The 25,062-nt window shown below is 40.8% G+C and overlaps 1 protein-coding gene across 1 annotated transcript in view; it reads right to left on the bottom strand.

Moving 5' to 3' along the window:
• Positions 1-208: 208 nt before the first annotated feature.
• The window catches only part of vegfaa (vascular endothelial growth factor Aa), a 38,016-nt gene continuing 13,162 nt past the window's right edge, over positions 209-25,062 (bottom strand). The window contains exon 6 of the mRNA XM_054782360.1: positions 209-287. The gene's annotated coding sequence lies outside the window, so the exon portion shown is untranslated. The remainder of the gene's footprint in view (positions 288-25,062) is intronic.

Genomic DNA, 25,062 nt, shown 5'->3' with positions numbered 1-25,062 from the left:
AAGATGAATATAGTTAGTAGAAAGAAGGGGCGTCCCCATCTGATATTGATATCGGATATCGCGCCGATATCGGCAAAAAACGAGTATTGGATTATATTAGCCTGTATGTAAAATCTCCGATATTGGCACTGTGATACAAGTCGATTTGTTACATACAATAAAAGTCTCCTATGGTGGCACAGAACCGGGGAAGTTTAACACGACCAACCTTGTCGAGCATCTGAAGCAGCATCTCTCTAGTAAACAGGCTGGATCTGCATCTGTCTCAACATCTGGGCACGTTGGTTCTATAATGGAATGAATGGAGTGAGTGAACCATCCTGTCAGTCATTTTTCCTTTCTGTCCTAGTGGGCGAAGGCAGGGCACTAACTGTGTCGTGTGCTACACGATCGAATACTTTCTTCATTCCTGTTGTGTATAAAACACGATCTAATGTCATTTTCAGCCTGTTTGCGCATCGTCATTTTGTGACATGAAAAAGGTTGACAAAGACAACGAAATACATAATAAAAAACGGTGGAGGTTACGTTTCAGCCGCTGTGATTCCTGAAGTATAACACCTCATTAAAATAACGGTTGTTTTTATTTAAAACTCGTATTGGTGCTTGGATTGTACATTTCTTAGCTACCTTTTGAGTGTCACGTTGCTGTGTGATGATTTTAGCGTGCTTTGTAAGATGACACCATGAGTCAGACTGTTAAAGTATATTGAGTAATTATTTCCTGCGATTTCTGATGCGTTGATAAGCTGTGAGTTTTCTCATAGCTCGTGATTGGCTCCTGTCAAATAACGAGCTGCCTGGTGCTCACAGCCTCGTGCGTGCCCCAATATGCCATTTTATGACGTGGACATGTGTGGTTTATAGTCCAGTGCGGCTTGTGCAGGTTCTCTCTAAATTTAGTGGGTTCAGCTTAAACACCGGTGCGCCAAATACACCGAAAATTATGGTAACTTACAAGTAGACACTAGACGGAAGCAAAAGCACATTCTCTGAACCCATTGTCAAATTACTGAATTTGCATGCAGTGAGCGTGCAGTGCCGGAGTGTTTTGCTGAGTGCTGTTTTCGATTAAAGTTAAAATAGGGGGACATTTACGGGAGCGTAACGGGAAAGAAGAGTAAAATTCGGAGCAAACAGGAGGGTTGATAGGTATGATTTCCAGTCATAATGGGCCATCTAAGAGCTACTATAACTCTAATGTGGCTCGCAAGGAAAATGGCTTAGTTGTGCTATCAGCTGCATTCACATAGTATTTTTGTGATGCAGAGCCGAGGGGCGGGGGGTCAGTGGTGGCCAAGGCTGTTATAAATTAATCGTTGGCCAGCCCACTGGGCCTTCCACCACTGCCTTTGGTTGCAGAACCATGTTTGCATGCACGTGTTCCCATCAGCACACCTCAGGCAGCTACTTCTCCACTAGTAGTAGTTGACTCAGCAAGTGGAGCAGTAGATCTCTCATCAGGCTCAGGAATGAAATGTGTTCACTACTGTAAGTTTGAAATGTTTCTTGTCTTTATGTAAGCATATTATGAGCAGTAGTCTCATGCAACACACAAATAATCTCATGATCAAATCATACTTCACAGCAAATCTTCTGCCTGATAAAATAATGCTTTTGTCATGCTTTTTTTTTATTTATGGAGAGCTGCTATACAGTCAAAAGGTTAAGATTTGGGTCTCTAACGGTTGGACAATCCTTCTTTGACTTGTTTCACCACAGATGTCACATGATTTTTACTGAGATCCGTGCTGTGGCAGTTTAAACATGGCTAATAATTCAACACTTGGCTTGTGATGGGAAAACACAAGTCTTATGTAACTTACGTTAGAACTCAGTGGGAGGGAGAAGGTGTTCCCTTCGTCCTTTCAAGAGACGCTCGACCATTTTTTTTTACCATCTGGCTTCGATCTGCTGTGACTCATGTTTCAAACAATCCACAGCTGCTGAGTGGTCAGTTGGGTCCTGGAGACAATTAAAAGATAAACCTCTTCAATATATCTATTGCCGGGTTTCCTTGGGAGGCCTGAGTTTTGTAGCTGCAGGGGGGTGTCATTTGATGGTCAGGTTTGTGGCTGCCAAGAAGAATTTTACTAAAAAAAGTGCATGGAAACTTTGCACAGTGAATGTGCTCACCTGATACTTTCAGAGGGTTAGAGTATGCAATGGTAAAAAAAATACAGCTATATTAACTTTGTCTATAGTAGGCTAACAAATGCAAAAAATGTAAATGTAATGTAAATGTAACATAATTAATGAAATGAATTAGTTACCGCCGTTAACGCACTATTTTTGCAAGCCTTAGACATAACATATTCAGAGCTTGATCCCAGCGACTAAGCATCATAGATTAGATAGTTCAGTTGTACAGAGTTTAATGATACATGCACTTTCTTTTTCATTACCAAAGCTTGTTTGGTTTTGGATGAATAACACTTGAAGGTTCTGAGGTTCTTGTCCTTGTCAACAGTTTTGCACTGGTGCTACAGGCTAATCCCTAGCTGTGTTTTAGATATTTAATACTTCAATCCTTCATAACAGTAATTTTATTAAAACCCAACATATTGTATTGGTGCAAGTGGTTATGGTGATTCCACTTGTTCTAAGAATGGTTCATTTGATTGCTCGATAGCGCCCTCTCATTCATGGGCTATATAAGACAGGGTGCCATTACAGCTTCGGTTCATGAGCCCTGTGACCTGAGGTGAGTGGAGGGACGATGCGCTAAGCAATTGTATGGGTAGCTACGATGCTAATGTAACTCAGTGTCATTGTAGTGTGTAACACCTCACGGCATTGACCAGCACACATTGTCTCACAGCAGGTATGTGTTTGTTATTGTTTATGCTATTGTTAATATGGCAATTCAATAGCCCCGTGACCTGAGTGTGTAAAAAAAGTCTCAAGGTATTGAATAGTGCACATTATTTCACACCAGCAAATAAACGGTGTCACCGTCTACAACATGCTCCAAGTCTCTGTTAATTACCATCAACACACACAATGCAAAGCTCAGGAGACCTGCACGACTGAGCGCTACAGTGCCTTCAAAGGCAATAAATATACAGTATGTAGAGGTATTGTCATTCATCTAGGTCATTGTATTCTTAAGGCATTGAAGGGTTTGCACTTAGACTGTTCAGGTTACTTAGAAGACGTTTCGCCTCCCATCTGAGCAGGCTTCATCACTTCATGCTCAAATACTAGATAGGACAGCTCTAGTCTGACTTTGTTTAGAGGTGTCCTATCTAGTCTTTGGCCTGCTGAAAGACTCTAGTCAAGAGTCAGACTGTAAGACTGTTCACGTTGTCTTAGAACAGGGGTCACCAGCCCGTTGATTACAATGGACCAAGTCGATCTTTGGGACTTGCCCAGGCGTTGCTGTAAATTCCCTAATTATACGTTTATATTTAGGCCAGGCATTTTTCATGTTTTTGTAGCTCTTGCGTAGGTTCATGGCCGAGAACAGGGATCTTCTGCTCAAAAAGGTTGCTGACCACTGTCTTAGAAGATGTTTTGCCTTTCATTTGAGCAGATAGGACAGCTCTCGTCTATATCTAGTCATCGTCAGACTAGAGCTGTCGTATAAGGTTTTTGAGCATGAAACGATGAAGCCTGCTTTGATGAGAGGCTAAATGTCTTTTAAGACAACCTGAACAGTCCGGCTGAAATCGATTCAGTGCCCTGAGAAAAGTTGACAATATATATGTAGCATTTGTGATCCTAAAGGGATGCACCGTATAATGGTAATAACTAAAACTTAAACCAAAAAGACACAATTTGTGTGACTCATCACAAAACTTTGAAATTGCGTAGACTGGTAATGAATGCTGTTGCTTTCATTAAAATTGCTTAATTGAATTGAGGAATGGCTCTGGTTTCTTTTCAGTGTAGAAATCTCTTTTAGTCAAGCCTGAGTGTATGTGTATTTATGTACAGTATGTATGTTGGATATATTGCACTTGTCCTGTATGATTGAATCTAATTTGCAGTGCTGGCCTCCCTGGGCTATTTGTCCAAACTGCCAAGAGAAGCATGTTACTTCAGGATCAGATTCCGATCCTTGCTGTGCTTCCAAGTCATCACGTGGCATTGCTGGTATAAAAAGGACATCTGTTCCAGCAGTCGAGCGGTCAGATATAGACCCATGCCGTCACGGCAACATTTACTACAGCAAATAGCTGTGTTTTAATAGATGGAGTTTGCATGTTCTCCTACAGTCCAAATACATGAATATAAGTTGAAATGGACAGTGTAGGTAATGATGTAAATGGCTGTGATAGACAGGTATCCAGTGTGGGTGTACTCGCCCTCTCACAGGTTAGCTGGGATAGACTCCATCTTACCCTGGACCCTGGCTGAATAGAAGAAGTAAATGATCAATGCTACAATGCATGAATTTCAAAGACTTGTACCCAGGCACTAACAACAATGATGAAAATATCAAAATAGTGTAATGCTTTTAACACGTCCTAAAAGTGACTCAATTTCTTTCCCAAGCCAGTCATAAAATTCCACATTCAGTTAAGTAATTGTATATATGTATGACATTACTTTGTGTGTGTGCATATTAATGTGTGATGGGACAGGCCAGATTTTTTTCAAGCTAACTCATCGTGGAAAACATCTCTGATGTAGCAGGTGATCTCAGGGAGCCTGTGAGATCTCAGTACTGAGAAAATGACCCTCGTCCTCAGTCCATAAATATCCTCAGGAGGTCACCGACGCTTGGCACTGGGCATTGAGGTTTGGGATTGAGTAGAAACTACTTACCCAACAGTCATTCAGCTATGCCAAAAAGAGTGCAGTGGTGCCTTGAAATTTGCATGTCCCAAACGTTGGAGTTTACAAACATTTTGCTAATAAATATGCCCTAGGCAATACTTATTTGTTTTTCTTTTTGTGACACTTTTTCCAACAGAACAGTAGTAAGAGGAGACTATTCATGTCAAGTTACTGTTAAGTAAGCACACTCACATTCTATGCGTTAAAGACTTTGGCATTGTCCCAGTAAGTGTTTAAATGCTTTGACAATCGGGTATGATCGCTGTCGATCGTTCTGTCATTGTCATTCCTGTCGAAGGGCACGTAAGCCTTCTGCCTAAGTGGCAAGCAGTTATTGGAGTTTTGGACTATTTTGGTGTTTTTCAGGACCAAAAACCTCGACCACAATTATAGGAATGTTTGTTGACACCCTTGAATTGAACATTGTCTGGCATGAGGCACTGATTCTTATAAAATTCACACGGTAGGAAGTGGTACGACAAAATATTCATCAAACCGGAAGAAGCCAAACTTGCAATCGAAAACATAAAAAAAAATTGGACAAAATATTGAACCAAATCAACTGGACTGCACGGGAAACAAAATACACAACACAAATAGAATGACGAAGTCTGATGACGCTACATTTATGATGATGATTCCTGAACAAGAGGATCTACATTACACCAACCATTAATGACTGGATTGGACCCAGACACTAATTTTGTTTCCAATATTGGCAACAACTGCTAAAAATGAGAAAAAATGATCAATTATTCCTTGCAACAGCAGAAGCATGTACTGCAATTTCAACATCATCTAGCAATATTTGTGCCAACCATTTAAAGTAATTGCAATCTCAGAAACCTGAAATGATGCTGAGAAAGGAATGGATTTTGAGCTGGGAGGATGTGAACTGAACGGTTTTAACAGAAAGACCAAGAGCCTATGAGGAAGGGTGGGATATGTTGAGGACGGTGGCGGCTGCTGGTCATTCAAGGAGGGGAAGGTCCTGTTTATTTATTTATATGCAAATTCTACCCTCCGTTCCTTTTCAAGAAAATGATCTGTGTGCAGAAGAGAGCCGCCAAACTCTAATCGTTCGTAACAAAGACAACGAAGTCGCTGGGGATCGGTAAAGTCTCCGGATCAGTTCAGAACAACGGAATGAAAAACTTGAAAAATACCATCCTGTGGAGGTTTATAATTCAAGATCTCATTTCACTGTCAATCAAAGAGGGATTTCGCCCCAGACAGCCTCAGACAAAGCTCAGCATTTATCCAATGACAGTCCAGTTTTGCGCAGTGGAACAAGCCACTCTACGCTTCCCCATCAAAGTCATTAAACGCTCAGCGTCCGACTGTGTAAAAGCGCCATGGCACTGCAGGGATGAATGAGCAGGAAGTCGTGTCAGTTACCTGTGACAGGTAGCTGATTCTGAACAAAAGATGAGGTATTTTAGTGCATATTTAGTCAATGAAATGTACACACAGCAGTACATATTTCACCACTTTTTTTGTTTTTTGGTGTGTACATTTTAAGGGAATCTTCCCTTGCAGTCTTAGAGCAATCACCAGTGTTGTGTTACAGTATGTCACTTACAATTGTCTTTATACCTGCAAACACAGCAATTTTCACATGACCAGAAGCAAATTGCATGAGAGCAGTTAGCTCCATGGTAGTAAGTGAAACAAGACAAAAATCAGGTAAATCTTTGCAAAACCAAGAGAATATTTATCGGTTGTGTCGTGCCCTTAGTGCTACTCAGTGACCACAGCTGTCATTTCCAAACAGCTTATATTGTCTTTGAATATGCAGAATGGCATTTTGTGTATTTTGAGTGTATTAATTGCTAAATCTAAAACAGCAAATGCCTTCACCAACTCATCTGAGTGTTCCTCATTGTCACTGGATGTTTCTTGCAGGCTGCCTGAGACAGGTTTTTGTTCTGGTGGTGGGGTGCCGATGCTTTGGCTGTTGGTCAGGCTGTCACGGAGGGCCAGGCCATGACAGTGGTTGAGGTTGCTATAGTGGCGACCGGTCAGACAGATGCTGGAGCGGGGGACTTTTTGGGGTTAGAGGGTAAAAACTGAAGGAGGGGTCATCCTTCAGGCCACACCGTCCATGAAAATCCTGCAGATAAGGAAAAATGGCACCAGTGTGTTTGTTTTAACCATCTGGTGATAGCAGCCACTTCTTCACTTCCCTGAGCTTTCTTATCATTATTTACATTCTTTTTCTACCAGGCTTCTTCCAGCTGTAGCGTCACGATATCACAAATGGAACTATCTGTTCTTCCATCAGACCTGTCGGTCTTTGCCTCACATGCCTGTCGGTTTTCACCTTACAATTACACCTGTCAGTTTTTACCTGATTGTATGGGTCAGTCTCCTGAAAGAGAGGGTGCTGTCACTTCGCATGACGCAATGCAATGATTTGCAGCTACAACCAAATAAAAATACAGTCGTCCCTCGCTGCATTGGTGCTCGAATACCACTCCCTTACACGATCACGGTATTTCAAAAAATGATTAATTAATAAATGATCGCTGTTTCGTGGTTGACTATGGCCTATTATTCTGTGTACATTTTTGCCTGCTTATTTTGTCCTTCTTCCTCACCCAGTTTTAAACCCATTCTTATGTTTAGGATAAATAAATTGGAGGCTAACTACGTAATTGGCTCGGTATACAGTATTGCTATATTTAAATTAAAGCGGAAAATGTAGGGCAAAGATCAAAATTTCGAATATTGCCAAGATTCAGTTTGGGGTGAAGTTCTTTGTCCACGTCTGCTGAACGTAAAAAGGATGTTTTCATAAGGGGATCTTTCTTACGATAGACTGTGTTTGAGTTTTATGTTTGTTTACTGTCGCTATCACAAAGTGTGGTTTGTTCTCAAAATGTGATGTGAAAATGTGAAACGGAACAAGTGATACTTTATTTTACTATGCAAAAAGAACTTTCAACTAAGTTTGCTGTATCACGCTTTTGGGTCCCCTTTCAAGAGACTGAACCACATGCCCTTATGACTGGGCATCTCCCATGTGTCTGAGCTAGTTCTACCGTTCTTAGTAGGGGTGTAACGATTCGTTTTAATAACGGTTTGATTCGTACCACGATTCATGGTTGCCGATACTATTCAAGGATGATATTGGTTCATTTAGAGCAGGGGTCACCAACGTTTTTCCTTGTGAGAGCTACTTTTACAAAATGAAAATGGGTACTCATTTTTGTTACATTTATTTTCAGAGCTTATTTTAAACCCAAACAAAACGAATATGGTTGTTTTACCAGAACATTAACAAAATGCTGGTGTCCACAACTCACATTTTGTATTTCAGAATGCATTTCTTTCTACTGTTCTTTCATTATTAACTGAAAACCTGAATGAAAAGCAGGCTTGCGGGCACCTCATGTGGTCGTGGGGGGCTACCTGGTGCCCGCGGGCACCACGTTGGTGACCCCTGATTTAGAACAATACGGTCCAAAATGATTCTGTTACTTTAAATCGATTCAGTAACTTTTTGGCCAAAAATTCATCCAGTGTGACTGTGAAATAAATTTGTGGATACTGGGCAGTGCAGTGCAGATTTCTGTTGTTTTCTGTACGGGAATCAGGTCTCAGTAATTAATAATAAGTACAAAATATGAGTTGAAAATACAATATAAAATCAAGATGAACAGAGGGTGGTATAGCTTGCCATGATGATTTATTTACTTTCAATAGTGCAATCCAAACCTGCACTTTGTACCCAAAGGTGAGAGAGGCGGGGGGGAGATAAGAGACAAAGAGACAAGGACAACAGCAGCAACAACAATTGTGACAACAATAACAGAACAACAGAAACATACAGGACCACATCAACAAATAAATGTCTGTGACGACGATAAAGACCCTGACGGAAAGGACAAAATAATATCAACAACCACAATGACAATGCTGCATTGGAACAATCACACATAATGGTAGTCATGAAATGAAGCTGGCGCTTTTTTGTGCTGATAATCCTCCTGATCAGAGCAGTCATTTGAAAGAACGGTGCAGCAACCAGCAAGAATACACTGACAGTCGTTTCGCAGCTCAGATATGTTGTTTCGACCTGGACCCGCTGCACTGGATGATGACGTCACTAAGCTTAAAACCAATGCTTTATTTCCTAGTATCGATTCAATCGATTGATTACCTTGTCAACGATGTTAGATCGATATATGTCGCCCGGAATGGAAACTTGCTGAACACAGATCGATATAATTGGATCATAGGAATATAAATCGATGCATCGATGTAGTGGATGAATCATTACCCCCCTGGTTCTTAGAAACAAAAAGTACTTATTTTACTAAAAAGAACATAACCCCAGCACTGAAGAGAACCGACTAAATGAAGGCGTTTTTAAAGTGAACGGATTTGCCAAAGCCCTTCCGTTTTTCTTTTCTCTTTACACTCCGTCCAATGCAGCGCTAGATGCAATATAAATATCAATAAATGACTACATTTTTGTAGGTGTAACCAGGTGTAACGGATGCTGATATCTGCTTCCTTGAAGACCTCATGAGTCGCATATTGCTTTAGTGATGTTGAAATGGAAAATCACACATGAGTCATCCTTCACGGCAAGTGAGACGTTTCCATTTAAGACGGAAACTTACAGGGAATTGAAGCACAGTGCGTCACGGTTGCAGTGCTTATGCCACATCACTAATGCATACAGTATAATGTACCTATATGCAGTCACTGTGGGAGTAACGCATCGCGCTTTTGTGACTACCTTTGATGTGACGAGGGGCCTGGAAACCTTCATTCGTGCCCCCTCTCAAATGCAGAAATGAAAGATATTAAATTGTAACGATTTGCAAAGCACTGGACCACGAAGCAAAGACAGAGGCCACAAAAGTAACAAAACAAAAATACTAATAGCGTAGTCGCTAGGCTAAAATAGGCACAAATAGACTACAAAGAGGTAGGACATAATACCCAAGACATGGTCGGTAAAATGAGCAAAAAACAAGGAACAAGGAACCAGTTCAAAGAAGAACGAAGTCACAGGCGGGAAGGAAAACTGTCCGGCGTCTCTCTGCCACTGCCGCAGGGTATATCAAAGGTTAATTGCTGGTGCGCAATCAGTGAACTGGTGACTCCACAATAGACACTGGAAACAGGGCACAAGCAGAGCAGTAGAGAGACTGGCAATGTGTGAAGCAAACACACGTTATGACAAAATACATGGACAAGTGAAAGTGAAAGAATGGCCAAATACAACAAGGCAAAGTCTTAAAACCCACAGGTTACACGACACTGCCAGTGCTACTGCACATATTACAGTAACAGGAGGGAAAAAAAACAGGAGGGAAAAAAAAAAACAATACTTGTGAGTCCTCCTGAAGCTATTCTTCGTGTTCAACATCTGGCCCTAAAAAATGAACACAATATAATAAAATAAATACACATGACCTACAGACAGTTATCCTACTGCATATACTTAATAACACACGTGTAGGTCAGAGGGGGGCCGCACGGTGGCCGCGTGGTTAGCATGTTGGCCACACTGTCAGGAGATCGGGAAGATCTGGATTCCAACCTCAGTTGGGCATCGCTGTGTAGAGTTTGCATGTTCCCGCCGTGCGTGCGTGGGTTTTCTCCGGGTACTCCGGTTTCCTCCCACATGCAATGATAGGAACTGCGACTGGCTGGCGACCAGTCCAGAGTGTACCCCGCCTCTCGCCCGAAGCCAGCTGGGATAGGCTCCAAAGCAGCATAGAAAATTGACAGATGGATGGACGGTGTAAACTACTCTATATCAACTACTACCTGTAAACTTTGCAACTTAACGTAGATATAGTTTGGTGAAAATTGAACATCATCCATCCACCTGTTTTCCATGCCGCTTATCCGGCCTAGGGTGGCGCGTATGCTGGAGCCTATCCCAGCTGACTTCGGCCGAGAGGTGGGGTACAACCTGGACTGGTCGCCAGCCAATCACAGGGCACATATAGACAAACAACCATTCACACTCACACGCACGGTGAGAACATAGAACACACCTAGGTTATATCAAAAACGTGTATTTCGCTGCTAAATCTCTTTTTTTTTAAAGCACTTGGCTGAAAGAGATGATTTGGGTGAAGTGAAGCCCACAATCCTGATGAGCAGAGTTAAAAAGAGTCTCACGTTAGAGGCGTAGCATGTCGGAAGTCTTCTGAAGAATTTGGGTTTGTTGACAGTAGTGTCAGTTCCTGGTACAATGACTCAACAGACACACGTATAGAGTCATGTTACTACAACATAGTTCAGTTGCGGCTATTCATGCCAGTGCTGTGTGGCCTATCATGAGGAATGCTACTTTCAGTGAGTGTAGGAGTAATTGCCACAGCCAATGAAGCCCTACCCTTTACATTCCACGCATAACAAAGAGCAAAGGACTGCTCAGTTCGATAGTAAGCGTAGGTCGGGGCGTGGAATCATACCTGTGGCTAATAACAATTCTGTACTGTCAGTTGTAATAGGCAGGACTGGCTCCTTAAAGTTGGGCATGTGACATTTCTATTGCAGTGTTTGTTTATATTGAGCTAATTATTAATGTAAGTCTGCTAAAAAGTAGAAGTAAACCTCATACATTCTAGAACCAAAAGATAGCAGTATCCAGTGTTGAGGCACCAGGAAGCACCAACTATTGGCCTTTGGTGGGCGAATCCTTTCCAATTAGGCTGTCAAATATACGTAATAGTTACTGAAAAATACTCCTATGAAGGAAAGATGACTTAATTTTCATTAACATCTCTGAGGTGCCACCCCGAGACAAGGAATAGCATGGAATTCAACCATTAATAGCTGAACGAATAACAACGACCACAATTGGCGGATGTAATATGTGAAAGTGAAGTAATTTTGGAGGTCTTACCCTGGCAGAGTTCGGCGTAACTCACTCTTGTGCAACACATATTAAACAGGACAGATATTTCTAATAAGATGTTTATTTAAATGTAAAATATTCATCAAAAATGCAAACACAATGAATAGAACATTGTGTACGGACGTGTGTGTGAGCGAGAGAGAGATCGAGAGATAGCATACGCATGCGTGCGTCTTTTTACATTTCTATATGCTCTTAAATAAACGTCCTTTTTTCATGTGTGTAGGGGTGCACTACATACATTTAGGGAGATCAATAGATGCGGTCAGGAGATAGACTGTAAGTAAGTAGCAAGAAATATTAGTTTGCATACAACGTTGCAAAGTTGCTACAAAGTTAGGCTCGCTGCAGACGTTGATGTCCTGTAACTTGGTCCTTGTAGTTAGAGGGTGTAACTGGCAAAATTATCTGAAAAGACACGGCATGCACGGTTTAGAGGTTGTGGCGACCGCGCCCGGTAAAGCGCCGGGCGAAGAGAAGTAGAGAGAAGAGAGTATCTTTGGCTTTTATTTACATAAAAGCCACGTGGGGGAGTTTTCGTGTACACATCCAATGCCAGCTTTCAAAATGTCATTCCTGGCGGCTGCAGTAGAAGATGCCGGAAAAATTGAGTCCCGGCACCATTTTCAGTTTTTCCGTTTTGCCTAGATGAGAAAAGTGATTGACCGTCGCTCTTCTCGGTGGAGACTGGGCTGCGAAGGTGACTGTTGGTGGGTGGAGTGTTATACCATTGAGCTTTTCCTTTCAAACCACAACTGTAGAGCCTCAACTATTCCATGATTGAACATGCCAGGCAGTTATGTGGCAAGACTAATAACTACCTTACAGGAAACACCATTTACAGCTACTGTACATGGTAGTTTGAAAGAATTAAGTTCAATTTCATGCCAGGGCAAATGGATTTCATGTTAGAAGCTCTATTATCAGCGTCCATTTGTATACATGATTTGGGTAGATTATATGTAATTCCATCATCCTCCCTTTTCTTCTGTGAAAATCGCATTTCTTCTTTTCTATCTTTGGAAAAGCCCCTGTGGGATAGTTAGATAGTTTGACTACATTGTTTACTGAAGGCAGGACTGACAAGTCTTGCATTATCGTTCCACTTTGATTGCATTGAAGGAAAACTGCAGTTTTTTTCCACATAAGAATTGTGGATGATGGGCAACATTTTTAAAAAAAAGTGCAGTTTTCGGTGTTGGGGATTTGACTAAGCACTGTATTTATTTGATTTATTTCTGTTTTTCTCAGCACCTAATGATGGGTGGCCGTTAGCCTTGTTCACATTGGAGCTATTTTACAAATATGAAATAGTGGTGTGCAGTCAGGGCCAGCAAAGCCTTCTCTGCTGGCCTAAAAACATAACTAACAGTCTCTTATCTTCATTTAACAGCGTCTCTTGGCTGTGTTTCTTCCAGTAGTGTATGGGTATGTTTTTTGGTTGTTGTTTTTTTTTACATTTTTTTGTGTAAAACTTGTTACTTTGTAGTAAAATCTGTTCAGTCTGAAATTACAGTTTGGATCCCCCATCTTAGTCGTCAGATTCATTCATTCATTCATTCGGCAGAGCATAAAATGATCTTTATTACATCTGACTTGTAAAGGTTCTGCCTCACCTGATGTAAGATGCTATGTGCTTGCATGCATACTTGTGATACCATGTAAATGAACGACTCTTTTGCTCAGAGGTTTCGATGGAAGTGCTCCTAAGTACTGCAAAGATGTCCTCAGTATTGCATTGAGGAAAAAGAAAAAAGGGTTAAAACTTTGTGGCCAAATTTGGCTGGAAGTCACGATACATAATGGATCATTTTCAACAATAATTGTTGTATTAATTATTGGCAACACAATCACATCCAGTTCTTTGTGCGTGATTTAGCTGTAATGTCAGCCTGTTGACCGGTTGCAATTAGATGAACTCGACTTTTGGCTAACTCAACAAATGGTACACCGCTGACAAACTAAATGGTTAATATTTTATGAGATTTACTTTCGTTTCACAGCTTCACGGCCCCTTCTGTATTTTGGCACATATCCTCCAGCAAGGTCGCGGAGTCCTCTGTCGCTGGAGTATGTCGGGCTTGTTACTTGTTGGTACAGCCTTCCAACCCACTGCAATTGTTGTGCTCTTTCCCCTTTTTATAACCTTGAGTATGTTTCTTCAGCTTTTCACAAATTTGCTTCGGCATGCCCTACATTTAGCTTGTTAGCTAGTTTTCCATAGACTGTCATTCCAAGTTGCTGACTCAAAGTCTTGCTCTGGTTCTTTGGTAAGAACCCAGGTCCTTCTGCATGAGAGCCAAGAGTGGCGCCAAGGTAACCCAGCCGCCAGCTTGGCTCTTAAGGTTCAAAGTGTGAGGTTTACCAGCGTGCACTTGCATAACCACACTGGCTGGCATCCGTTACAAATGCACCAGGGTTTTCAATCCGGGGTAAATGAAAAGTCTGTGTGGTGGAAACGGTGCAATTGTCCAGACATTGTCATTGTGCAGTTAGTTGCTTTGGCGGAACGTATGATTCTGGAGCAGCATCGCATGCCATTCTACACTAGATTAAAGAATGAAACTCCTCCGATCACAGACAAGTATAGCCCTAAAGCACAGTTTGCTATGGTGTATAATTTCTATTGGGAGACACCCCAGGCACTGACAACCTACGATGCCTAAAGAGTAGATCTGGAACCGCTGCAGTCCAATTGGTTGACAGAGAAATGTCAAACGTGGAAGAAAACATAACGCTGCCTTGTAATAAAAACATGCAAGAACAAAGAAACGGGGCCACCACATTGGCGCCCAACTGGAATTGCGCTTCCACTCCCGATGGCCGGCTCCCAATACATGCCGCCATCTGTACTGCTAGTGTCCCCTTTAAGGTCCTCCTGCTGGCTCCTCTCCTCAGGGACGAATGGATTTACAAGGTCGAAACATGAGGTGCTTAAGCTCCTCATCATTCGCGAGCTTCTCAGGTCAGCGAGGGCTGCAGTTTTGCTTTTTTACTTTAAATCTGTCAGTTAAAGTAGTACAATTAGCAGTACGGAGCAGAGATGGGTTTACTTATGCTGTCTTTGAGTGTAGTAATGTGTCTTTGCATGCATATATGGGATGTAAAGAGAATGTGCGCATGTTCACCCAACTGGGACTAATGTGGCTTATCTCTTTCAAAGCAGCCAATCCACCCCCCACACCCCCCACCCCTTCCTCCTCATTAGTATTATTCCAAGACTCCGTACCCTGCCAAGTCTAGGCAGGAAAACAAAGGTGCTGCGGATTTAATAAATACAGATGTACACTCAGCTATACTGTTTTAACATGGAAATATAAGATAGGCCAGCTGGCCTATTAGGCAATATAGGCAGGTGCTACGGGCGCCATGGCCTTCAAGGGCTGCCAAAAATTGGGAAAAAATACTGTATTAAAACTAGTTATTACTACGAAGTCTTAAAATGGAAAAGCTCACACTGAGTCAAATGTAAAGCAATGCCCATTATTAGTATTATTACTACAAAGGACAGCAAATAGGTTTCATTTTTGTACACAGTTTTGCATGTATTTGCATATAGGTCTTTTATTTACTGCCACTTTTGAATATAGTCATTTTATTTCTTTTGTACAGTTATTACATAATGTAAATGCAGATTATATGGAGAGTTATTGTGTGCACGCTTTATTGCTATTAGTAGTCTTTTTTAAATGTTATTATTTATTCACATACGTAATGTATTTAAATTTTGCAGCATATTTGTTGGTATTTATTCGTAATTCGTTAACCATGTACATTTTGGGACACGCTATCTTACAAATTAAAGACAAAAGCAAAAATAATGCCATTCACTTTCTTTTACAAGCTACGTAAATGGCCAATGGAGGGGGGCGCCGTATAAAATCTCGCCTAGGGCACCGCTCTGTATAAGATGTAGTGTTATCGCCAAAGAGCACATTGTAGTGTCAAACTGTTATTCAGTCTACATTTAATACTTTACAGCAGGGGTGTCCAAAGTGAGGCCCGGGGGCCATTTGCGGCCGGCAGCTGTGATTTTATCGGCCCGCAGCACACTCTAAAAATGTAACTTGACAAGGAAACTTTAAGGAAAAACAACAGCAGCAGCAAAAATGGGAAAATCTGTCAAAAGTCAAAATATTAAGAGAGTTGTAATTGAGCAAGGAAAACAAAAAACGTAATTTCACAAGAAAAATGTCATTTTAGTAGCATGAACTTGAAATGTTCAAGAATTTTTTTTTTTTTTTAAGTTGTAACTTTTGGAAACTTAGCTCGGGGGAAATTTCATCACATGGGAATAAATTGAAAATATTAGGAGAAGAAAATATACAAGAAAGCTGAAATATTCTGAAAATTATACCCAAAAAAAATCAACAGCAGAAATTTTACCAGAGTAAAGTCAAAATATTAAGAGAAAAAAAACGTTTTCTAATGGGGAAAAAGTTGCAATTTTACGAGAATAAACGTATAATATGAGGAAAAATATAATTTTAGTTACAACGTTAAAATGCATTATTGTTTTAAAAGATAAAAATATTATGGGAATAAAGTTATAATTAGAAGAAGAAAATTACAAGAGGAAAGCTTCAATAAAATAGTGAGAAAAAAAATGGAAAAAAACAGCTGTAATTTTACGGGAATAAAGTCAAAATATTAGGAAAATAAGTCATAATTGAATAAAGAACAAAAGTCGCAATTTTACAAGAATAAACTGGGATTATTATGTCTTTTTTCGTAGCATTTCACCTATTTGACAAAGGTGAAATGCTGTTTTTTCTTTAGCTACACATAGCTTCTTAGCATATCTCTATGTGTTGACTTAGAAAATATCAAAGTGGCCCTTGCACCCTTTCATTTTTCAGTGTGTGGCCCTTGCTGGAAAAAGTTTGGACACCTCTGCTTAACAGTGTATAATTGGATGGTGTTTTTTTTAGCTTGTATGGGATTTTCGGAAAAAATGTCCTAAAATGTCCTACCCACATTCAAAGGAACGCCTTGTTAAATCCTACTTGTATAATTTTCAAATCAAATATGTTGAATATCTGTTGAATACTGAACCTTTCACGCATTAAAGGATGACATGGTTGAGCAAAATAACTGTTGATTTCTTTTTCCAAAATGCTATACTTGTACACTTGTAACACTCAATTTTTATGTAAAAACAATCATTGACTTCATCGTTAGGAACGTCTTTATTAAAATGTGCGTGTTAAAAGTCTTAGATGGCTAAAGACAGACAGGAAAAACTGAGAAACCCATGATTTTATGTATGACACAATACATATTTGTGACGCAAAATCTGTCACATAAACCAGAGTTTATGAATGCACTGAGTAATGCAACACAAAGAGGAAATCAGTATGACTGAAGGTGATCAGGACTGTGACGACTGTATAAGGGCGCTTTCACGCTTATAGACCTCATTCTTTGGTCTTAACGTGTTTGTACAGTATGTCTGAAAAATTCCACGTGTACCAAAATGCGTCACAGCAAGACATGTGAGAATACCCCATCTAAAAATTGGTTAGCGGGATATAGACGGGAAGGTCAGAGTAATGTGTGAAATAGTGCTAAAACCCCAACATGGAACAAAAGTCGTCATTTGTTGCTAACTTGCATAATCATCACAGCAATGCACAATCTGGCAGGCGACAGTAAACCAGCAATGAGTTCAAATTAGCCACATTTTAAGAGGATGGTACAAGCAAATTACCCTCCTTCATACGAGACGTGCCGCTTGAGCATGAGTGAAGACATAGAAACCGTTGACATGCTCAACCAAAGACACGTACGGTCAACTGAAGTTACGGGATGTCAGCATTAAAACAGTCTTATTTTCATGTATTTCATTTTGAAGGTTGTCGCAGGAGTACGCTGACATTTTGGATCGTTAGGCTAAAAGTAGAAAACGGTCAACACAAAAAATAGCTGCAAAGCCTTAAATAATAAATCAACCTTTGTCGTGGGGAGTGAACAGAAAATGAAGCATTCTCTGACACACGGTGGACATCAGGGGTGTCCAAAGTGCAGCCTGGGGGTCATTTGAGGCCTGTGGATGTTTTTTCATTGGCCCGTGGCACATTCTAAAAATATAATTTAACAAGAAAACGAACACAAAAAAAAAATCAGCAAAAATGGAAAAAAAATCTGCAGTAATTTTAAGAATAAAGTCAAAATATAAACAAGAAAAAGTTGTAATTTTGTGAGAATAATGTCGCAACATTATGAGGAAAAATGACATCATTTAGTAGCGTAAAGTTGAAATATTAAAGAAAACATTTTTTTTTTAAGTTGTAATATTATGAGAAACAAAAAAAAAACAACGAATAAAGTTGTAATTGCTGGAAAATTAGGTTGCAAAAAAAGGTTACAAGGGTAAAGTCAAAATATTATGGGAATAAAGCCGTAATTATGGGAAGAAAGTTTACGAGGAGAAAGTTGAAATACTTAATTTAAAATTGAAAAAACAGCAGACATGAAAAAACAATTGTTATTTTTCAAGAATAAAGTCAAAATATTAAGAGAAAAAAGTTGCATTGAAACAAGGAAAAAAGTGGCAATTTTACGAGAATTAACTCCATGCCATTTTAGCAGCATACAGACGAAATATTAAAGAAAAAAAAGATGTTATTCTTTTAAAAGTCGTAATATTATGAAAAACACCAAAACAAAATAAATTTGGTTATTTTTTTTTTAATTAGGTTGGGTAAAAAAAAGTTATATGATTATGGGAATAAAATGATAATAAAAATATTATGGGAATAAAATAATAAAATTACAAAAATAAAATTTACGACATTTATTTAAGAATAAATTTTAAATATTTGGAAAATAAAAAAACAACAACAGCAAGAATGGGAAAAAAGAGCAGACGGAAATTCACACTAATAATACGCTTTTTCACCTTTATTACAAAGCTGAGTTGCAGTTGAAAAAAATATATTTTTTTTTTAGCATATCTACTTGTGTTGGTTTAGAAAATATCAAAGTGGCCCTTGCATCCTTTCCTTTTCCAGTATGTGGCCCTCGGTGGCACCCCTGGTGTAAATACTGTACATAAAAGCACATTACACGTGTTTTAACACTCAAATGACTCAACAAAAGCAATGAAAGAGAATGACTGGCTGAATCTGATCTCGAGTCTACCTGCTCTCTTCGAGAAGGCTTTTATAATAGAGGTGTGCGTGTGCGTTCATGGAAGCACGTTCATAATCACAGGGAGAAAGAGATTACAAGAGCGCTTTTTCCACTCCCTCCCTTCTGTGTGGCTGAACCTGCCTGTGATTTCCCTGAATTATTATTCAACTGGAAAGTAAATGGCTGGGAAACTGTCCTGCTGCTGCTGTTCACGTTTGCAGTTGGTCAGTTGGTCACATATTTTTATTTCAAACGAATAGAAGCAAATAGAATAGACACCTGATTATTGTCTCAGCACAATCAGTTAATTTACTTAAAGAATATATTCTTTAGTCTTTTAAATATGCTTGGGGTTTAATGCAAGTTACTGCTTTACTTTTAAAGTTAGAATTTAAATACAGGAGGTCGTCTTTGGTGTATGTGTGAGTTCTGTTCCTACAAGACGGAACTTATATATGCATTATAGCTAACTTTACACCTCAGTCACTCCTACTGTACACAGAACATATAATGGACATATAAAGTACAATAGTAAAGTTCCTTTCATACGAGCAGATCTTTAAGAATGATTAGACCACCCTTGTTTCTTCAGTTTATTGATCCATTTTAATGCCTGGTACAACTACAGGTACGTTTGTTTGGACAAATATAATGACGAGAACAAAATATAAAATAGAACTCATAAGAGTTTAACTAAGGAGAAGATACCTAGCAACTTCTATGGTTTTCTCGATTATAATCAAAATCAATGAAGTCCTTACATGAATAGCTATAGCGTTGTTCTGCCAAACAAATGCAACTCTTATAAGCTACTTTTGTTGTCATTGTTATATTTGTCCAAACAAAGGTACCTTTAGTTGTATCAGGCATTAAAATGAACAAGAAACTGAAGAAACAAGGGTGGTCTCATAATTGTTTCCATGACTGTATTATTACTGGGCCGCACGGTGGCCTAGTGGTTAGCATGTTGGCGGCACAGTCAGGTTTGAATTTCCGTTGGGCATCTCTGTGTGGAGTTTGCATGTTCTCCCCGTGCGTGTGTGGGTTTTTTCTGGGGACTCCGGTTTCCTCCCACATTCCAAAAGCATGCATGTTCGGTTAATTGGCAACTCTAAATTGTCCATAGGTATGAATGTGAGAGTGAATGATTGTTTATCTATATGTGCCCTGTGATTGGCTGGCGACCAGTCCAGGATGTACCACGCCCGATGTCAGCTGGGATAGACTCCAGCACCCTAGTGAGGATAAGCTGCATAGAAGATGAATGGATGTATTATTACTTTGTCTCCACTGCTCATTTTTCCATTTTTGCTGTTTTTCTTTCATTTTACAAACATTTCAACTGTCTTGTAATTATTTTCATAACACTGACTTTACGCCCATAATATTTTGACTTTATTCTCGTAATATTACAACTGTTCCAAACATTTCAGCTTCATTCTTTGTTTCGTTACTGATATTGTTGATATTGTGAAAATCATTATTTTTTGTTCTTCTTTCTACAAGTATTATGACGTTATGCTCGTGCCAAGGGCAACTTTAGACATCCCCGGTTTAGACCAAGCATGCAACCAATGTTGATGCTGTTTCGGGGCATTTTACGATGTCAATGTCTTCAATATCACTTTACTCGTCACCTTCCTATTCTTTGACGCACCGCATCAAAAGAATCAGTTACGTGACGTTCTCCTTCCTCAGTGTAGCGATGCGGGACTATGTTTGTTTATGTTTATGTTATTACCCTGCCTATGAATTATTCTACGTATTCCACGCAAACATAACGTTTTTTCTTTGTACAGTACTCCTGCTACTGCAGCATGCACCAGGCAACTACTTGAAAAGCTGCAGGAGAACATCAGATGGGTCTGGATGAAAATCAAGCCGAATAAGGCACGAAGCATCTCAATAGCCAGGGGACAGCTTAAGAACGTGAGGTTCTGCATTGGTGACGACCTAATTACGAGCAACCCGTCAAAAGCCTTGGCAGAGGGTACAAGCAAGCCTCAGGGACAAAGACCAAAGGCAGGTATTAAGGCAGGACATCACCACCAGTCTGGACACCATCAACAAGACGATGCTGCCAGGGAAGCTCAAACTCAGGTGCCTACAATTTGGACTTCTCCCTAGGGTAATGTGTCCACTCACGATCTCCGAGGTCCTAATAAGAACGGTGGAAATGATGGAGCAAAACATAACTTCGTATGTGAAGAAATGGCTTGGCGTTCCACGCTGTCTGACCAACATTAGCATCGATGGCAAAGGAGTCCTTGAACTACCTATCATGAGCCTCACTGAAGAGTACAAGTGCTCTAAAGTGAGACTGCAGATGACACTGAAGAACTCCAGAGATCAGACCATCAGATATGCTGGACCACCTCTGTCAACGGGAAGGAAATGGACACCATCCGTCCCATCCGTCCGTCCCTGAAGCACAACGACATTGTGGGACATGTCCAGCTGGGAAGAGGAGGATTTGGCGTTGCAGTGAATAAACCAACTTGGCACAAGGCTTCAGCCTCAGAAAGGAGGAAAATGGTGGCAGAGGAAGTGCACCGTCAGGAGGAGGCTGAAAGAATCGCAAAGGCTGTCTCTCTAGCCAAGCAGGGACAATGGATGAGGTTGGAGGAGAAAGCTCACCAGGAGGCAGCTCTGGGAAATGGGAGCAAGAAACATCAGCTTCATCATAAGAGCTACATATGATGTGCTCCCATCCCCCAAAAACCTTCACTAGTGGTACGGCGAGGACTCAACCTGCGCCCTCTGCCCAAATTCAGCGACTCTCAAACACATCTTGACCAGTTGTAGGACCAGCCTTACACAAGGCTGCTACACCTGGAGGCACAATCAGGTCCTCAAAAGTCTGGCAACTCCTTGCCCTTGAGAGCTGCCAATTCCATCTCTGTGCCAACATTTGTTCGAGAGGGACAGAAACAGCCTAACCACCCAGCTACCAAACCAGAAACTGAACAGCTAGCCATGGCCTGGGATTGGAAGATGCTAGTTGATACTGGCAAGCATCTAATCTTTCCCCAAGAGATTGCAACCCCCACCCTGAGGCCAGACTTGGTGATATGTTCCCCTTCACTAAAGGTGGTCTACATCATAGAACTCACGGTACCATGGGAGGATTCCACCGAAGAGGCCTACGAACGAAAGAAACTGCGCTCCACAGATCTGGCAGCTGATGGACAACAACGAGGATGGAAGGCCAAGGTCTATCCAGCTGGATGCAGAGGTTTTGTGACTTCTTCTACCATCAGGCTTATGAAAGACCTTGGCATTCATGGACAGGCTCTGCGACAGACTATAAGATCAGTCTCTGAAACGGCCGAAAGAAGCAGCCCGTGGCTATGGATCAAGCGCAAGAACAGTTGCTGGGCTCTAAGAAGAGGGGGGCACACAACTGGGACACCAGGTGTTGCCAATGAGCTCTCTGGAGGTGTCATGGGCCTATCAGTGGGCCTATCATCGAAACACCAATGAAGGAGGGTACCCACCTGACGATCCTTTAAACCCACCCCCTTCCTTCCTGCCCTTACTGAAGGTTGCTGCGTGGGGGGAAGGGGGCCGGCTGAGCGATGACCCGTTGTGCGTGGCAGTTTTTTTGATCCCAGGTCGGGACCTTACTACCTAGCTCATCTCCCTCCACTTTCCAGGCACTACTTGACTCATGATTGGGCATGGGACACAGGCTCAGGCTTGATCACCCTGTAGTTGGCCGCCTTTCATGAGGGTGTCTAGTGTTGAAAGGCCGAAACACCCGCTGATTCAGGGGGTACACTACTGATGATGTGTCCCAAAATGTACATCCTTCCCATGGCTGAGATAAAGTTCCCATGCCACTCTCAACATCCACGCCTGTTGTGATTACCATCTATTGACACAAAGGACATTTTCCATCAAGTCCTGTGTATTTACGAATGTAATAATTCATGGGAGTGCATCGTAACCACATAATGTCACAAAACGAGGATTGCCTGCATCCTGACGTAACATTACCGAACGTATTAGCGCTCGTGTCATGTCGCCTCGGTATTAGTGAGTGAGCTGTTTAAAGTTCAGCCACTCAACTCTGTTGCTGTTTACCATGAGGGAAAAATGATCCATATTAAGAAAAAAAATCCTTTGTAATCACAGATCAAATCACTTGTAGCATTCTTTGGGGTATTTAGGTGCACAAGTACTCAACACTCTTACTAAACTGTGGTGCTTAAATGCTTCAACACTTGTGCTTGTCATCAATTCCAAACTGCTCAGAGCTGCTTGTTACAGGAAAACTCTGATACATCAAGAGAGAGATCAGGGCGATCTCAAAGACCGCAGAGAGAACACTTTATGATAGATTTCTAAATCAAGGAAAAACATGTGTGCCTAACATAACTTGAGAGAAAATGAGAATTATCAAAAACGTTTCACACAAATGTGACTTACGGGAATTATTAATCAGATTGTTTGGATAAATGAGCACGGAGGTGCACACACTGCTTCCTTTCATGCGGCTGGCACAAGTTTGCTTCCTCGCCAATGCCCTAACACCTACCCACTGGAGATCTTGCTGTGACTCGAGTGACCTTTTGTTGCGACCCTTTAGGAAAGAAGCCGACAGACAACTGCATTCTTTGGAGGGAAGAAACCGACTTATTACTTTGATGCCCTTCCCTTCCTGCTCAAACTTGGCGGCGTAGCAAGGGAATAGCATAGGCAAGGGAATAGCATAGGCAGGAAAGCAACGTGCATTCATGGACATTGGGTCATTACATCATTTTTTTTGCAACCCACTGAAAACGACTCCAGGACCACAAGTTGAGAATCACTGTAGTATACTCTTTAGCTTTGTTTATTCATTTTATGATTGACCAAAGTCAGGAGACGTATTGTGAGGTGTTCCTTATAGTCAGCTAAATACCAAATGGTGTTGTATAAAGGCAAAAATGCCATTGTCCAAACACTAACTGTACTATTTTACTATTGTCCTATCCATTGTTGTCACAATTTTCCACCAAATTTCTTCAATCTTTCCAGCATTTCCAGGTTCCTCAGGTTCTTTTAAGGTATTTTTTTCATTTCAAGGTCTCTCCACACTGGGCACCCCCACCCATTACAAAATAAAAGTATCAGGAACAGGGGTGCCGCCAGGAGTTCTGGGCCCCGTGAAAAAAAATCAGTGGGCTCCCCCTCGGCAGCCGTGGGCAAAAGCTACTTTTATACAATTTGACTTTCACCTGTATAGAATTAAATGCATGTTTTGGAATAATAGATACATGCAGAATTAAATGAGTTGGAGTGCAAAATAATAAATTAACATACTTTTTAAAAAAATGTCCAGGGATGGGATTAAACCCGCACCCCTGGCCTTAAAATGGAGCAGCTGTACCATTACACCACCAGGGATTGACAGGCGAGTGGGTGAAATCAGCCATTCTCACAGCATTTGCTGTGAATGTGCCCCCTTATGAAAAATGGGACACCACCCCCCACCCCCCGCACACAATAAATTGTGGGGCCCTACGCACACACACGCGTGTGTTCTACGTCCACATAAAAGTACTCCAGGGCAGTGGATCCCAAACGTTTCACATGTACCCCCTACTCCTGCACACTTAAAAAACATAAACCTTTTTACTGAATCTTAATTAACTTGAAATATTGAACATAATTAATTTTTTGCTTAATTAATTTGATAGTAATTCCGGGTGCATGGTGACATTTTGATAAAGTTTCACATGAGCACTGATAAATAGATAAGTAATCATCATACATACATATCTTTTATTGCAGTCTTATGCTGGAATCCTTCCGTTTGAATGGGTTGAATTTGAGCTTCATGTTGTCCACTCACGATGGCTATGGTTTAAGTGTGCATATTAATTCAATACCAAATTCATGGGGAAAGATTAACAATCATGATAAAGCAGTATCCGAAATACAAAAATATATACAACCAACGATAAAGCCTCATTTTCTGCGCCGCGCAGGGATTGGAACACCAATATTAATGAAATCTTCAAATTAAAACACTATTAATGCACAAAACAATCATCAAACTTACCTACTTGTTCATATAATGCACACAAAACAATGAACAACTTCATACTCTGTCTCCTTTCTACTCCGTTCTCCTCGCGCCGTGAGGCGTTCAGGTGCACTCATAATTGTGTGAGGCACTAATTGTTTTTCATTTTTATTGACGTACCCCCTACCTAGTGGAATACTGTACGTTGCAGTATAGTATGTCATAAACTGTATTTCCC

Source organism: Dunckerocampus dactyliophorus, chromosome 7, assembly GCF_027744805.1.
Source record: "Dunckerocampus dactyliophorus isolate RoL2022-P2 chromosome 7, RoL_Ddac_1.1, whole genome shotgun sequence".
NCBI classification, from domain to species: domain Eukaryota; kingdom Metazoa; phylum Chordata; class Actinopteri; order Syngnathiformes; family Syngnathidae; genus Dunckerocampus; species Dunckerocampus dactyliophorus.
The sequence above is the reverse complement of the archived record's forward strand: the minus strand, read 5'-3'. Positions and strand labels throughout refer to the sequence as shown.